Source organism: Plectropomus leopardus, chromosome 19 (assembly GCF_008729295.1).
Source record: "Plectropomus leopardus isolate mb chromosome 19, YSFRI_Pleo_2.0, whole genome shotgun sequence".
NCBI lineage: Eukaryota > Metazoa > Chordata > Actinopteri > Perciformes > Serranidae > Plectropomus > Plectropomus leopardus.
The window spans coordinates 20,159,387-20,177,206 of record NC_056481.1 but is presented as its reverse complement, the minus strand read 5'-3'; the positions used below and the strand labels follow the sequence as shown (position 1 = coordinate 20,177,206).

General features: G+C 40.5%; 1 long non-coding RNA gene across 1 annotated transcript; it reads left to right on the top strand.

Annotated features, from left to right (window-relative positions):
* Positions 1 to 630: 630 nt before the first annotated feature.
* Positions 631 to 14,628, top strand: LOC121959114. Its single transcript, XR_006106879.1, has 4 exons — positions 631 to 699; positions 2,980 to 3,168; positions 5,747 to 5,881; positions 14,523 to 14,628. It is a non-coding gene; the product is annotated as an uncharacterized LOC121959114 (long non-coding RNA).
* The last annotated feature ends 3,192 nt before the right edge of the window (positions 14,629 to 17,820 follow it).

Sequence of the window (17,820 nt, the reverse complement as noted above, 5' to 3'; positions counted from 1 at the left end):
TTATTGTGAAAGAGACTGTATACATTTGATGAGTGAAAATGGCACATTTCCTGTGAACACTGAAGTTTATTTTGAAAAGACACTATGCATGTAATGTAAATGACTCTAAAAGGTAAGTGAAGAGCTATCATGGAAATAGTGCACTATATAGTGTGTTTGACATTTCGTAGTAGTATACCAATTCTCAGCAGTTAATTTTATCCACTATAAGGTGCACTATAAAATACCCACAATGCACAGCAAATTTGAGGATGCATACCATATACCATACATTTTACTCATGTATACCACAATGCGATTAAGTTGTGTATTTCCAGAGGAAGAAAATTGCAGCATAGTGTCCCAAATCTCATTCAGTTATTCCCTATTATATATAGTTTGCTATTTAATACACACTGCATAGAGAACGGTGAGTGAGTGAAAGAGTGAACGGTGTCGAAAACAGCCTAATAAGGTGAATTACTTCATGTGGGCCTTTATTTTGGTAGTGGTCTTTCCTTTTTTTACTCTGATGCAGAGCCCTTTTTTGTTTATTCTAGTGCATTACTCTGATGGAACCTTTATTTTGACATCTTCTCCTGCAGGAAACAGGATATTGACACAAAAAGTTTGAGTACAAAGGAGGGAGGACTGCTTTTCTCTGCAATACCAAGCTCTTGGGATTTCTACATTTAAGCGCCTGGCTGCAATGGGAGCAAGGTACCGTGTCAGTTAAAATGCTTTGTGATTATGTGCGGAGATATGTGTTTTAATTTATTCAAGACTATCACTGTCATAGCAGACATGCAGACATTTGCTATGGTGATACTAGCTTTTTTGTTTCATTTGTGAAAAGCTCATTTTATTTGCTTGTGTATTTTCTGGGTCTTGCAGTGTTTATGAAGAAAAGCTAAAAAAAAATGCTCAAACATAGATGAAAGCTGAACACATTTAAAGACTTTTGAAAACATCAGTACGCCTCACTATTGTCTGGCCTGGGATTCGCTTCGAAACTCGAAACTCGAAATTCGCTATGTAACGAGGGGAAATTGACTGACCCTGCTGTCCCTGAGCATCCAAAATTGACTCTATAGGAGTACTTAGAGCAGGCATGTCAAACCGGTCCACAGGGGGGCCGGTGTGGCTGCAGGTTTTGTTTCCAACCAAGTAGCAGCACACCAGACTTGACTCATTTAATCAACTGATCTCCGTCTTCAGACAGTTGATTGGTCAAACTGTGTGCTCTTGGTTGGTTGGCACAAAAACCTGCAGCCACACCGGCCCCCCTGTGGACCAGTTTGACATGCCTGACTTAGAGCATCAGTTTGACGTGTAGCGCCACTAACCAAGTGTCATTATTTGACAAGTCTGGATTAAGAACAAGTTGCTTTAATTGCTATATGCTCCATTTTGTTCACCAACTAACTTTGTCAGTCTGCAGTTTGGCGCCAAGCAGGAAGTTTATGGTTAGTTTTTACCAAACATTAAAGTTGAGGGTGTCAAACCAAAACAATGAGCTGAACGACAGTAGAACGAAATGTAAAACTAAGGTGAAGTGCAGAGGCAGGTGGTATTGACTTAATCTTTTATTGGTATAAAAATGTTTATCACAACAGATTTAAAGTGCTAAGAGAAATGGAAATTTGAACTCTATAATATTGTGACATCTGAATAAATGCCATCTCCTGAAGAAGATGGTGTTCTATAGTCAAAAGCTGCAGAATGGCCGATTAATGGCCCTTTCGATGATTATTTTTTTAGCTTCTGTTAAAAATAAACTAGCATTCATTTAAATATACAGTGGCCCTGAGGGTCAAAACACTACATTACCCAAAACACTACAACATTTCACAAAAATATTTCACAGAACAAAAATAGGAAGAAAATAAAACCTACAACTTTACTACATTTTAGAAAACACTACAATATTTCACAAAACAAAAAAAAACATTCACAAAACAAAACAAAAAAATCACAAAACACTAACATCTAAAACACTACAACATTTCACAAATCAAAACATTTCACTAAATATTACAACATTTATAAAAACACTACAACTCTTCCCAAAACACTACATTTCAGAAAACACAGAATTTCCCAGTTGCTATTTTGTTGTTGCTGTTGTGTTTCAACCCTCGTGGCCACCGTAAATTCAGCCAAAATGGCTTTAAATAAATATGCTCGTCTGCAAGTATCAAACTCAAATTGGCTTTCAAAAGGACAGAAGTAGAACATGCACACACACTTGGCCCGGCTCCAGCACCGCTACCCCTCCATTTCTCCACGCCATCCACAGGTGTTGGGGGGAAGCAAATGAAAGTTGGCGTATCCAATCACAGCTTGACGTCAGGGCGCCACCCCTCCTGGTAGTGAGCCCGCTGACAGAGCGAGCCATCTGGGCAGCAGAGAGCCGGCGACAGGCCCATCCATTGCTGTGCCCTGCCCTCTGGGCCAGCAGCCAGCGAGACAGACTGGGAGAGCTGGCGGGGATCAGCGCTCCTCGCTCGCTCGCCAAGATGGAGCATGTTTTGATGATTCCAGCATTCAGTGGGGTCAAGATGTGCATGAGTCACTTTATTTAAAGCGACGGGTTGGTTTCAGCCACGCAGTCTGACTGGTCACAGATGTATCCAGACTGTTGCATTAAATAACCCGTCATATTTTCACATAAATATGCATATGTCGATAGAACGTAGTCATGATTTGTCTGTGCACTTTTTTGACTGACCCGTGATCACAGTTCTCCTGTGTTTTTGAGACATTTTTTTTCTTGGAGGGTGAGGCGGCGATGATAGCGAGGAGACACTACATGCAGGAGAGTTTAAAACCCCTCTGGCTACACTAATCATGGTTGACAGAAAAGTACATGCACATAACTTAGTGAGTTCACTGGATAATAATTGAGAGGTGGAGACCGGCTGTGATGAGAAAATTAAAATGATAATTGTCTTCTTGCTTGAACTGAAAGCTTTTTTTTTGTCCTCATCTGAATTCCAGGGAAAAGTTTTCAGCTAAAATGTCACGCTGAAGCAGAGAGCATCCCATGGAGGAAGTGCCTTTTAGCATTCATGACATCACGCTGCCCGCCAGGCTGGAGACGTCTTCTCTGGCCGAACGCTGAACTGCAGGAGGACGGCCTGCAGACACAACAGACACTAAACTGAATGTTGATCCGACAAAGCTCAGGTGAGTTTTTTGACCTTTGGATTGTTTCATGTGTCCAACTTTTTTAGCTATGCAGTGGCTCTGCTTGTGAGGACTTGCAGCAATGTCAATGTGGATTAGGTCTGTCAGCCAACAGTGATACTCAAAAACAAATCTGGCCCCCGATAGCCAGCCTGCGGCCCCCCCCCCTACTTTTAGTATGAGGTGCCAGAGGGCATAAAATAGCATGAAAGTTTTAAAAAATGCCAGTGGAGGGTCCCCTGCACGCCTCATCCTAGCTAAGCCCTTAATGTTCTAAAATTCTAATAATGTCCCGAAATCTTAGAAATGTTTTGAAATCTGAGAAATGTCCTGAAATGCTAGAAATGTTTGAAAATCCTTGAACTGTCCTAAAATCCTAGAATTCTTTTGAAATCCCAAAAAAATTCCCAAAATCCTATAAACGTTCAAAGATCCTTATATTCTAAAGTCCCAGAATTTTTTTGAAATCCTTGAAATGTCGTAAAATCTTATGAAATCTGGAATGTAAATCCCAAAAAAGTATCCATGTTTGGAGCATAAACATTTAGAAAATGATTTAATAGTTGCACGCATGTGTCAGGTGAGACTGACGGTCATCACTCTGCAGAAATCCTGCAGCTCTTCAGTCTTCTTCTTTCAGACTGTAGTTTGAGTCGTGGATTTGCCCGTGGATTTTTTTTTTCGTTCACTTAGTCAGATTTGGAACAGAAGGCTTTCTGTGACATTTACCCACAATACTCCTTCTTCACACTACCACCGACCGGACTCCCACTCTCTCCGAGTGAAGATGGAAGATTGTTTCAACAGTTTGTTTGGACGAAGAACAACGAGCCACCTGCCGACTAAAAATGGCCAAACGCTGTTACTGAGCAGCTCACAGGATGTGGATGTAGTGGCTGAGAGGCGGAGAGAGACAGGAGAGGTTCATCAGGACCACGAGGAGCACCTGCGCCCACCACGCAGCACACCACCGCGTGTGCGCGCGCACATAAAAAATATGTTTGTGAGGACGCAGCGAGGGCGAAAGTGTGCCTACACTGCAGGAGTAAAAACTGCTGGAAGACTAGTGCACATTTTTTCAAACTGAACACCAGAGTTCAACCTTTAAATCAAAGTTTGCAGAGCATCATACACCGGGAGTATTTTTGGCTCTATAGTATTATGCCCATTGTGCAAAACTTTTACGTACTTTGCGCCCATCTGATGTGTAAACTTCACGTGGCCTCCTGTGATTCCTGTGATCACAACACCACAATTATATTAAAGTTACTTTAGTTGCCACCTGCTGTAGAGCTATCGAAGCCATGTTAAATGTTTTCACACATTGAAGTGTTTAAATGAACATGAACAAAAGAAGCTTTCAGGAAGCTTGTTTTTTTCCAACGTATAGCTGTAAGCACTCAAGTTGCAGTGTAAAAAGCCAAGACTGGAACCAAAAAACAGTCAAACCATTTATGCATCACTGTTGTAATAAGATCACCTAAAGAGAACCCGGACCAGTGTGAGTTCCTGATGACACACTGGAACATTCCTCAAAAACTGGAAAGATAGTCTTTTTAGTAAAGCTGGTCTGTGTCTGCAGTAGAAAGACACAAATACTTTTGAAATTGCTGCAACATGACCAGAGAAAACAGAGATAAAGGAGTGTGACATTCACTTTTGCTGAAGAGGTAGAAAACCTACAACTACCACAATGCATCTGACCAATACAGTGGTAGGTGACGAAATGCGACCTCGTCCATTCGACACATTTACTGCTGCCTGGAACTCGTGTTACAGTTCAACAGTAAGCTAAAACATCTTTCTGAAAACATTTGACAACGCCATAACAGAATCGTATATGTAATTAGCACTGCTTATTTTAACTGTTTGATTCCAGCCTCTGTTTTCACTGTGAGGGAGGCAGTATGATGGCCACTTCCTGTTCACAAACTCTTGCCCATTACGGTGAAACGGGGCATTAAAATACATTTCTGAAAACATTTTAGGCAAGAAATAGGCAGTGCAGTAACAAAATTGTTCAGTTAGATAATCTTCTCAAATGAACACCACTTTGAGGAGTTTTGAAGCCTAAATGTAATCCCCAGATGTAAAAAGCTATTGCGAGGCTAAAATGAACTACACTACTGGACGTGTCGTTACCGCTACGAGGCTGTAAAGTCATGTTTAGTGCAGTTTGGCGTGATGACATTTTGTAGTCTCATGAAACCACTTGTTAGAAACTGTCCCTTTTAAGACACATTAAAGCTTCAACTATTGCGACTGGGGTGTTTGCTGATGTTCTTTATGTTGTAGAATAAAATGTGAAAGTCTCTTCAGATGGTGTTAACCACAGACTTTATTTCAGGCTTCTAACCCACTGACTTTGAGATGAGGGAATGGGGGGTGCTGAAATGTTATTTCATTTCAGGGTTTTAGGACTCATTACAGGGGTTTTCTACAGCGAATGTGGTTAAATTAAAGCAGTTATTCTGTTTTTCCAGTTTGAAAACAAACAGAGATGGTGAAAGTTTTCTGTGTTATCAACTGATAAACTGTTTTCACTAATAGAGTTTTATTTTTTATTTTTATTTTTTAGCTTTCCAGCTTGGAAGCAAAACAATGGATGTCAGGTCCCCATCTGAATGAAGAGGCGTCACATGCCGATGGTAGCTGTTGTAAGACGAACAAACATCACATCAAATGTTAGTGTGTTCACAGCATCTTCACACAGGTAAGTTAAATACAAACAAGTTTAATAGTCATGTAGTTGATGTTTTATGTTAATCTTTCTTTGATCGTTTCTGGCATTTAAAAAGAAACCAGCCCTACATGTTTACAGCTAACGTTAATCACCTTGACGGAAACTAGACAAATATGTTGTTTTTCATGCATTTTCTTATATTTTGAAAGTGTAGGCGCTCACTTCACAAACAAGGTATAAAAAACACCAACCACTCTTTGTGTTCATTCGGATCAAGGCTGTTTAAATTCCTTTAATTTTTTAAAGCAGTCCTTTACTTCCTTTTTCAGTTTCACTGGCTCTGAGACTTCATAATGCATTTTTTGGCAGATTGTTAATCAACTTTTAGGTGCATACCGCCATACACCATGATAGATTTCTTTGCCCTGAAGAATGCCCAGAATGCATTGCACCTATTGCATTGCCTATTCCCTATACCTTGAATATTCGTAGTATTATGTGAACAATGTGCATTTTAGATTTAGTTCATTTTTAAATGTGTCAATAAAAGTTAGCCAGAGACATGCTATTTCCTCCTCTCTGTGTCTCCTTCCATCAACCTGCAGCGTCAGCAGAGTCAGGTGTATTTCACACTGTGGTCGTTGGAATATTCCCACCAAGTCTGAAAGTTCAGAGCTCCTGCGGGCCAACGCTAACCAACTTAAAGTTTCTTTTAGCCAGCAGAGCAATTTGCAGTGTGGCAGAGCAGCCGTTTCTCACTGTCATCACAACATACTCCCCTCGCTGCTGTGTCGCCTCCATAAGACCCCCGAGGAGCAGCAGAGTGTAACAACGTCTCTGAAGCGCCTGCTATCCCCGAGAGGAAACCGTACACACAAACACACACTTATTCTCTCTCTAATGCAGGTACATACCCTCACACAGCTAGCACACACACACTCTGAGACATGTGTGCGCATACATACCTGCAAATATGAAGCATGTTCTTCATAAACACACACAGAGATTTTCTTCTTCTACCTGTCAGTCAACATCCCCTCTCACAACTCTTAGCGTGCCCCAGCACATGACAGCCCATCTGCATGCCATTACTGTGGGTTTCGACACTAATGGAGCCATTTCGCCGAGCAATAAACTGCAGGGGAACATTAGCGCCCAAGATGCAGTCTAACAACACACTAAACTGACGGCTGCCAACGTGCTGCGCATCACTGAGAGCGCCTCCAGGCCGAGGCGATGCAAAAATCACTCTAAATATTAATATTCTGTAGTTTCTCAGAAGAGGATGAAGAGATGAAGAGGAGGGCTGAGGCTTAATGTAAAGATGAAACTCAGTCAGTCACACTTGTCCTCCTATAGAGCATTACCCAACAAATAAACAGGGCGGAACTATCTTTGCTTTTACATGCACTCACACAATTAAATAATATATTACAGAACACAAAGCATCTACATGTTGCAAACATATAGTGCAAAGCCACAATGTACTGTCCAGTTCAGGATGGTTCCAGTTGCTATTGGGGAGATTTCGATTTGTTTTAATAATTTTAATGCCTTGAACCAGCAACAGACGGGGGTGAATCCAAGAGTGGGGCATGGTGAAAATTTCTGGAGGCCAATGTAACTGTTTTTAAGAGGCTGTGGTGCAGTATTATTTTTTTAAACTTTAAGTGTGTTTTCAACTAGACAACCTAATACTCAACTTAGGCCAAGTCTGGCCCCCTGAACCATTTTCTTATTCACAATAAAAATAGCAGACTGAGAATTGTTTTCGTACTTTTAGTATACATAAGGTGCCAGAGTGCATTAAACAGCATTAAACAGAGCTTATCTATCCAAAAAATACCAGTGGAGGATTCAACCCCTGCCAGAGGTCAAAGTTAAGCTCCTAATGTCCTAAAATTTTAGAAGCTTTCTAAAATCCTAGAAATGTCCTAAAATCCTGGAAACATCCTGAAACCCTAGAGATGTCCTAAAATCAAACAAGTTGAGTTTCCCTGAACAAAGACATTACTGGTAGCAACCATGTTTTGCTAGCTTGTGGGGAATTGAGATAAATAAGCTCCACATTCAGGCTAAATTTTGTCAAAGATCAAGTTTTTAAGCTCATCAATGTCTCGTCTTCATCAAGGAAAAAAGGTCGCTGACAATAATTTTCGTAGTCGTTTTTGTTATCAAAATTAACACTGCTATACACATAATTAACATTAATTATAAAAATAATTAAAATCAAAATTATTTAACTCTGTATATACCTGCAAAAATGCATAGCAACTGCAAATTTTCTTGCATAATTTTTGCAAATTATTGACCCTTTGCAGTGCATCACGGCAGTGTTTGAGCCATCGATCCCAGATGTATTACTGACCCTTAATGACATCGTCATGTTTTCTGGCCATTAACGTCAGAAGGGTAGACACTCAGTGAGATACTGAAATTATGACTCTTATTTGTATAGATCTTATATTGTACCAGGGGGAAGATGGTTGTGAAGTATCCATGTTTTCACAGACATGAATGTAAACCGTAACTGCAACTTGACTGGTGCACAGAGGCATACAACTGTGAGGCAGTAATTCTAGTTTTTAATGTCCGCCAGAAGAACATGTTGATATTTATGCACTCACATGAACACGGTCCTCACAAGGATATAAGTAAACACAACGCATCATAGGGATACAAGCACACGCGCAAGCACTCACATGTGATGCTTCCAGATTTCCTTTCTGTGTGCTTATGGCCGTGATTGCATGCCTTTAACATGTTGACATTCAAATTTAATCCGTCCTTGTAATTAGACGGGCCCCAACACCATAAGCAAAAATAGAGGCAGAGCGATTAAAACAGGAAAATCCAATCACACATGCTTCTTATGTCAGTGAACATTCACTGATGAGGTGGCGGCTCCGCATATAGGATATAATGCAGTAACAATTACCCTCTCACATATACTGGCAAACACACACACATACACCGCTACACACACGTAGCTGTACAATCAAACGCACACATACAACAATACTAATTAATCCAGATATCTTTTCCCACACAGGACATCCTTGGCTTTCATCCGCTCCTCAATTAGATTGAACTTCCTACTGTTGTGTTAGTGTTTGGATTAGGAGGAATTACGGAGGAAGGTTTGAAATCCTTCATTGACTTACTGCATGAGACACTTGACAGCTACCTTTTAGAGGGAGAAGTGTGTGGATCTGAATTAGTGTTTATGCTGCACAAACGCGTGCTAGCATCTTTGCTGACTCTCCGTGAATACACCAGCTTCATCCAAACCTTGCATCACGCCTGTCCTTTTCGTATTCCAGAGCAGCGATAGATCAAGTGTTTTCTTTGTCAACTTTGACCCGGTCTCTCATCTCCTTTGGGACTCCGACAACAAAGAACTTGAGTCTTGATAATCACATAAAACAGTACGTAGCTTACATTTTCTCCGGTACCTTGTTAGTCTAGCTGACCTGAATCCAAATCAGCCATATACTGCAGGTCTATGTACTAATGGTAATTCGCACACCTGCTGATTCCAAGGTCATTACATGTCAATGAATGAAAGATAAATTTTGGGTAAAGCAAAATCTGTATTTTTTTATTATTATATTCTTATAAATGTTGGAAAATGCCTGAGGAATAAGCCGCCACCCAGCTACAGACTCCCGTTAGCAGCTATTAGCAACTAACTTTGCCACAAAGGACACACGTCCGCCAACAAGGAACAAGCCACTGCAGAGCATTGCTAGCAGCTAATAGCAGCTAATGATAGCAAATAGCACACATGTTGCCTGAAACAAAGTATGAACTGCTGTGCAGCTACAGACTCTGCAGCATGGTAGCCATCTTGCCTTGGTTTCACGCCATCCCTCAACGATTTCACTTCCAGATGAAAAGTCAGCTCATATACTATGTCACTTTAGAAATGTTGATATGCTACAAATGAAACGTACAAATGCACGCATATCTGTTGTTTGCAGAAATGTACAGTGTAAACATGTTTCTCTGGCGACTGGACTGAACGACCACAGAGTTAAAATTGTTATAAATACTTTTAAGGCTGCAATATTGCAGTATTCTGAGGTGGAGGAGGATTCTCTGCTTCAAGGCAATAAGTTCAATATTGTAGCTTTCAATTCCCTCAATGTCAAGATGCTGTTAATGTGAAAACATAAATGCCTATACCAATGCTTTAAATTCAACACGAGCACCATCTCCACTTCACACACCCTCCTCCCCTCCACACAGAGTGGAGGTTCGCCTCTCCAGGACGTCGCTGGTAGAGATCAGATCAGCCTTTGAGCTGCCTTGATCTCTGTTTTTCTACTTTGGTTCTCTCTTGTTCTTCCTCGCCTCCCTACCTTTGGTCCAGAGGTGCGGTACTGTGGATTTTGAGGTCTGCGGCTCGATAACGGGCCTTGGATCCTGTCAGGATTTAGGGTTTATTGGATTATAGACAGAGAAACAGTGTGTCCGCAACATCAGACAGAGAGCTGGGGAAAACTAGAATTACTGCCTTGCGTTGCACTTACAGTTTACATCCAAGTCTGTGGAAAAGATGAATGCTTCACACACATTTTCCACTTGACAGCACAAAAGATCTATCAGCACAGTTTCCACAGTGTCCTTGACCTTTGAGCCTCTACCATCAAATTCCAGTCAGTTCACTTTTGATTCAAAGTACTTTCTCTCAGGGTGTTCTTGAGACAAAAAGTTAAAGTGAATGAGATGAATTAAATGTTCCAGTGACTTTCAACCACTTAAAGCTTATCAGTTTATCATCTTAGTCCAAGTGGACGTTTGTGCCAAATTTTAAGAAAATCCTTTAAGGCCCTCTTGAGATATTGTGTTTACAAGAATGAGACTGGTGTGGTCACAGTGACCTTGACCTTTGACCAAATTCTAATAATTTCATCGAGTCCAAGTTAAAGTTAGTGCCAAATATGATGAAAATCCCTTAAGGTCTTCTTGGGATACTCTATTTAGGAGAATGAGATGGATGCAAGATCACATTAACCTTGGTCTTTGATCAGCAAATTCCAATCCATTTGCCTTTGCTTAAAGGTGAACTTGAGATATCGTGTTCATGGAAATAAGACAGAGAAAGTCACAGTGACCTTTGACCTATGACCAAAATCTAATTATTTCATTGTTGAGTCCAAGTGGACATTGTGCCAAATTTGAAGAAATTCCCTCAAGGCATTCTTGATGTAGTGTATTCACAAGAATGGATGGGGTCACAGTGACCTTGACCTTTGATTATAAAATTCCTATTAGTTTATTCCTATTCGTTTATTCTTGGACTAAGTTGACGTTTGTGCCCGTAAGAAATTCCCTCAAGGTGTTCATGAGATATTGCATTCACAAGGTCAAGGTCAAGTGACATTGATGGGTGCAGTGTCACTTTGACCTTGACCTATGACCACCAAAACTAGTCAGGTTATGTCCAAGTTGATGTTTGTGCCAAATTTGAAGAAATCAGCTTGTTTGCAGGCATAAAAGTTCCATCAAAACAGTTGATCGCTCATAAAAGGGACTGAGTTAGATGTGCTGATGGATCCTGAAAACTCTGCATGTGAGTCCCTCTGCAATGTGGGATCTCTCTGTTGCTTCGTCACAAACACACTATCCCTCTTTGCTTATCATATTCCCACTAAACTTTGTCACACACACTCACACGTGCGTCACTGACATCCACTCCAGCCTGTAACGTGTCTCCCCTGTCACCTCCTGACACCATCCTCCAAATCTCCAGTCTGCCAGCCGCCCTGAATTATTCATCTAATATGCCCGTTTGACAAAAGCCAGCCGTTGCGCTGGTTCGCCAAACATTACAGGCAAGAAAAATTTGTTTATCTGTCTCTCTATGTCTCACTCTTTCACTTACTGTTATTGTTTTTTTCCCTCATCTTTTCTCACAAATGCCACGTTCCACTCCCGTTTATTGGCGTCCGCTGTCACAGTGATTTGCTAAAGTGGATGTGACAGGCAGCAAGCCTTGTTCATGCCTCTTATGAAAGCCATACATTTGCTTCAATAGAATTTTTCTCATCTCATTCCTTCTGCTTCTTTTGCATGTCTGACCATGAGAGAGAGTCTTTTCTGCACCGCTCTGATGTTTATTACCTTGTTTTGTCTCTGATAATATATGCAAATTGCAGCCCTGGAAATACGTAAGTCTCTTTGCTTTTCGTAATCAGCTTCCCACCATAAACAAAGAAATTACTTTGTGGTTGAGCATTGCAGGGGCTGCTTGACTGGTGCTGCTTGACCCAGCTCAGAGTGCCAAAATGCTCCTATCTCATCCATATTTCAGTGCGCCGAGGGTGTTCTGTAATAATCCCAATTTGTGAACATGCAGGCACCACTCTGCCATTTCCAAGCGCGGTAATCTTTAGTCCCATTCCACTGAGGTGCTGGAGTAACGAGGGTCAGGACAGCCTGAAATGCTATCCATGCAGCAGCCATCTTTTCCATCATCTCCACTGATATTTAGCATGCACAGTTTTCTATATTTGCGACTGCTCTCAGTGCTAAAAGCCTTTCGGTGAGTCAGATTTTTTCAGTTTGACTGTGAGTTGGTTGGTTCAACCTGAGGTGCAGTCTGACAGCTTTCAGCCCTTTGCACCCTAATTACGGACATGTATATCTGATATTACAGTATTTATAAAATAGTCCTTTGAGGCGCAAATGGAGGCTTTTACATTTATTACAAAACCGTATTCCAAAAGCCCTTACAAAAAAGGAAAATAAAGGTTAAAACATGTCATGAGACTTTCATGAAACATGCATTCCAACTGGAAACAGGGAAACAGCTAGCCTGGCTCTGTCCAAAAGTAACATAGTCCATCAGGACCTCTGATACTCACTAATTAACATTGTAAAAATGATCGGTTGGGGTTTTATTGGGGGGTGGAGCATGGGACTATTTCAGTCCCTTCAGGATTTTGCTAAGTTGCAAATGCAACCATTGACATAGATTAAACCAGTCCCATGAATTCTGCAAGATCTTGAAATTTTGTCCAATGACAGCAACTTCACAGTAAATTTGACAATTTAAAATGGGTAAAATCTAATTTTATTTCAGAGCTATGTGCAGTGTATTGATCCACCCAGCCTCTCTCTCTCTCTCTATGTTGGTAATGTGACTGCTGATGTTGGTGTTAAGGCCTCAGTTTAGGATGTTAACTGCTGCTGCAAGACTTCAGCCTATGCGGCAAAACATGAACGTTGTGATGAGATCACGTTGTGCTGTGTTAGATCGTGCTAACCAGGTAGAGCGAGCAGAAGGAGAGCGACTCACCGACTGTCGTTCAGCACAGCAGTAGCTGATTGGCAGCAAATCACAAATAGTCTAGTTCTGTGAGAAACACTGAATGCTTATGATAATACGAGGTACCCACGGTCATGGAAAACCTGGAAAAGTCATGGAATTTCGCAACTACATTTTTCAAGCCTGGATAAGTCATGGAATCCATAAAAATCATTAAAAGTTTAGGAAAAGTCATGGAATTTTGTTGTTGATGACATTCTTAAATCGTACATTTCTGTCTCTCCTTTCATGTATGCCGGCTAGCTGAAATTATGTCTGAATAGAGTTTAAATCTGATACATCTGAAAAGTGCTGGGCAAGTGGGAAAAGAATAAAAATACATATAATGGTTCCTTGAAAAATCATGAGAAACATGACATTTTGTCCACAAAACCCTGATTTAATAAGCTCTAAATTGAAGACAGCATCACAACTGGGCTATTTTTTTCAATTTTCAGTTGACTCCGTAATTTCCTTTTAAAAACGCCTACAAACATTTCAACATGCATCACAATAATAAAAAAAAAATGAAATCAGAAATTTCAGGCTGCCACAATCACAAAACCAGCCCATGAAATTGTAGATTTGCTGTTTATTCTGTGTGAGGTAGTTAAGTTTGTCCAGCAAATATAAAACTATGACAAAACTTTTTTTACTCTAGTGTTTTAGTATGGTTTATACTCCTTCACAGGTTAATTAGTGAACTTTACAGGTGGTGTTAGGTGTATTTTGTTACATTTGGACAGAGCCAGGCTTTACAGTCTTTGTGCCAAGCTAAGCTAACTGGCTGTAGCTTCATATTAAACATTAGAGGGGTGTGGACCCTCTAATTTAACTCTCAGCAAGAAAGCGAATTAGCGCAGTTCCCAGTGTCAAGCTCTTCTTTTAAAGGGTGTGTGTATGTTAACCTCCAGAGGAATGGAGTTTGGCCCTCAGAGCCTCTCCAGCTCTCAGGCTTTCGCCCTCCATCTGCAACCAAAGCCTGCTGCTCCTCTCTCTTCCTAATGAGGGCTGGAGGGATGCAGATCCGCTGCAGTCAGGCCGACTGTGTTTAACATCTCGTCTTATTTTATCCTCCGGCCTGCCATCACTTTCAAGATGTTCCCCTCTCATTTACCATCCGCGATATTAGGACGCACATCGGCTGCCAAACCTTTGACTCATCTCTCTCGGTGCAGACGGGAGCGCATGAACAGTTTTCAATCCTTCACATGTGCCAACCAACCTGACGCCCTCTCTGTGGGAACCACGCTGCTTCCTCCGAGCACATTTATGCATCATTTCATTCAATTTCATGAACCATAAAACTGTAATAATGGCAAAATCAATTATGCTGCTTTTCGCTTCTCTTGTCAGTCCTGATGGTGCCGTGTTACCGCTCCAAGCCCGACCGCCTGCTTCATGTTTTCATCCTGACGTTAAGCTGCAGCAGAGGACGGACAGGAAACGCTCTCACAGACAGATCACCCCAGAGGTAAACCATGGATGTATTATAGTGAAAACCCTCTGAATGTGTTTGTGCAGAGCGCAGCGCGCAGCGCTCCACTGCTCTCTGTAGGCGTGTTCATGACGGTGCATTACTTCAGTCCTGCAGGAGTCATTTCTGTGCATTCCACTTTCCAATATTTTCGTGCTGTTGGAAAAATGACACTAACCCATGCAGCAGGGGCATTTCTAGAATTTGAGGACATTGGGGGCTTAGGCCATACGTCTGTAGGGGGGGTCCGTGGGGATCCTCATTTTTGATGAACAAGCTCTACTTTGTTGGGGGTTTTTTGCACTCCGGCACCTTATTTATCGTAAAAAAAACTTTTTTTTTAACTTTAATTATGCATTGTGGTGTTAAAAATACTAGTAGTTGTTAGCAATTAGTACTGAGTAGAAACAGAATACTTAACTGCTATCATTAAAAATGTACTGACTACAGCTGGAAAGCTAGTATGTATTTTTGTAAAAAAATGGTGGAGTCAAACTAAGTACATTTAGTACAGTGTAAGTATGGACATAATGACAGATTAATAGATCTGGGGTATTTTTCATCAGTATTAGGGACTGTTTGTTATCATGGGGGGGTGCAAAAAGGAGTAGGCATGTCAAATAATTCTTAAAGCACTGTTTTATTTTTGCTTATGGGAGGGGTGTCCAACTTTATATGGCTGCATCTTGTGTTTGTTTTAAAAATGAAAACATACCCACGGGTTTAAAAGGCTTTTAAAGAGATTTTTTTTTCTTTAATTTTTTTGGGTGATTTTGAATCACAGGGCTGAAGATTTGGATTTTCTTAAAAAATAAATAAATAAATAAATAAATAGGTGTTTGTTTGTTTTTTGTCTTTTAAAAATGTTGATGCTTTTTTTCCCCTTTGATATTTTGTGGTCGTTCTTGCAAACTTTTTGTGATTTTTTTTTTCCTCAAAAAAATCTAGGCTATTTTTGTTTTCATTAAAATTTTCTGTGATTCTGTGTTTTCTGGGATTTTACATTTGAAATAAAATCCTTCTTCTCCTTCTAAAACTTCTACTCTCGTATTTTCAGGCATCAACCTCATCCAACCCTTTCGCACCAAGTCTCATTTTATTTTTCATGCTGTTCTTCCTCCAGCTCTCCCCTCACTTCCATCAGGTTCTCTGTTTCAGCTCAAGGCACCTTTAAACTTCCCTGGTCGCGTTGCGCTCTGCAGGCGAGTCAGTGTGGGTTCCTCTGTGCGTCTCCTGCTCCCTTCAGGGTCACCTTTGATGTCAGTGTGAGCTGTTTTCAACTTTCTCTCTGTTGTCAGCTCACGTGCTGTTGGTGAGAAATTTCACTGTGACTCAAAATGACTGGACAAGAAATATTACAGTCCACTTCATGGCCAAAAGTAAATGGACACCTGACTAAGACACTTTTGTTGTATGTTAAATGTCTCATTTCAGAGTGAGTGAATTTTTAGTCAGCTTTTCAGTTCATCCCAGAGGTGTTGGACAGGGTTGAGGACAGGCCGTGTATCTTTGACTGTGTAGTAATTACAGTATACTTAGCTATATAAGACGTTCCATATCCATGCACTTGTTGACAGCATTAATGAAATCGATTAGTGATAGAGGAGTCACCAAAATTTGAGTTTTAATTACTTAATAATTTCTGCAACAGCCCTTCATCCTTCATTGGTTAAAAAAATCAGGATATTAAAAGAAATTAGTTTTCCTGACAGATTCAGTCGACGGTCTTAACACACACACACACACACACACACACACACACACTCAGAGTCACTTCAAGGAGAACTTGAACTAACTTTGCAGAGTCGGAGGGAGTGAAGAAAATAGTTCAGATTATGAAGAGTCCCTCTCAGGGTGTTGTTTTATATAATCTGGCTCCACACGGACTCCAAACATCACAGCGATGAGTGACACATGTAAACATCAAATGGCTCAAATCGAGTCCCAGACCTGTGCTGAGTCACGTCTGTGCCGCTCTGCGAGTCTGTGTGTGTGTGTGTGTGTGTGTGTGTGTGTGTGTGTGTGTTGGTGTCTCGGTATCCCCCTGCTCCTCTGCTGTCGACCTGCTCTGGGTTGACACTACAGTGAGTTTTACAAAGGCCCAGCTGGCAACAGGCTTTGTTATGTGAGCTCTGTTCCTGTCGCTGCATTACAGGAATAATCCACCAGAAGACATGTTAATACTGTCACTAAAACAGCTACCGGCTCTGTTTGCTGCTTTTCTTGGCCCATTTTATGGTTTGATGATTGTTACTTATTGCTGCAGTTATGTAAATGTGGATCAGTGTTTGACTGGTGCGAGTTTTTTGATAATTGATACTGATATCATTACATATTTTGGCAGGTCATAACCACATATGATAGACCCTACAATGTGGTGTTTGATGACAAAGATTTCTCCTTGTCAGGATAATTTAGATGCTTGGTGTGTATACTTAAACAAAATGAATCATGTATACAGCAGAGGCGTGGACTCGTGTCAAATGACTTGGACTCAAGTCAGACTCAAGTCACCAATTTGATGACTTTATGGTTGACTTGACTTAAAAAATGTTTTAAAAAAAACTTGGGCAACAATGGGCAGTTTAGCAAAAATGTCCTACAAGTTGCAAAAACTTAGTAAAAGGTGATGGAGAAATGACCTGAAAAGTAGCTGGGGGGGATTATTAGATATTATAAAAAAAAATGTCCAGAAAAACTATGTTTAAAGTTGTATTAGAATTTTCTTTCTTTCTTTCTTTATTTTTTTAATCTAATTGTCTTTTTTTATTCATTTTTTAAATTTATCTTTATATTGAATGAAAGAAATGAAGAAAAAAAAAGATATAAAATATATATATATATAATATATATATATATATATATATTATTTTGTAACTTTTACTAAATTCTTGCTCTTTGGGGCCATTTCTAGTTGAGTTGCTCATTGCCGTCTCCCCATGTTTTTGCGAAAAATCAAGCGAATTTGCTCAGTGTAGTAATGTCATGTCATAAAAATGACACAATTAGATAAAAAAAAATAAATACCTGGCAGGGTTGTAACTGTCAGTCCTCCGTGCCACTGGGTGGCGATCTTAGTCTTAAATGTCACGCTCGCGCTCACATTCTCCTTTGTTTTTATAGTCACGTGACCGGATGTGCAACTTCAAAACATTGAATGGCAGAAGCCGGTACCTT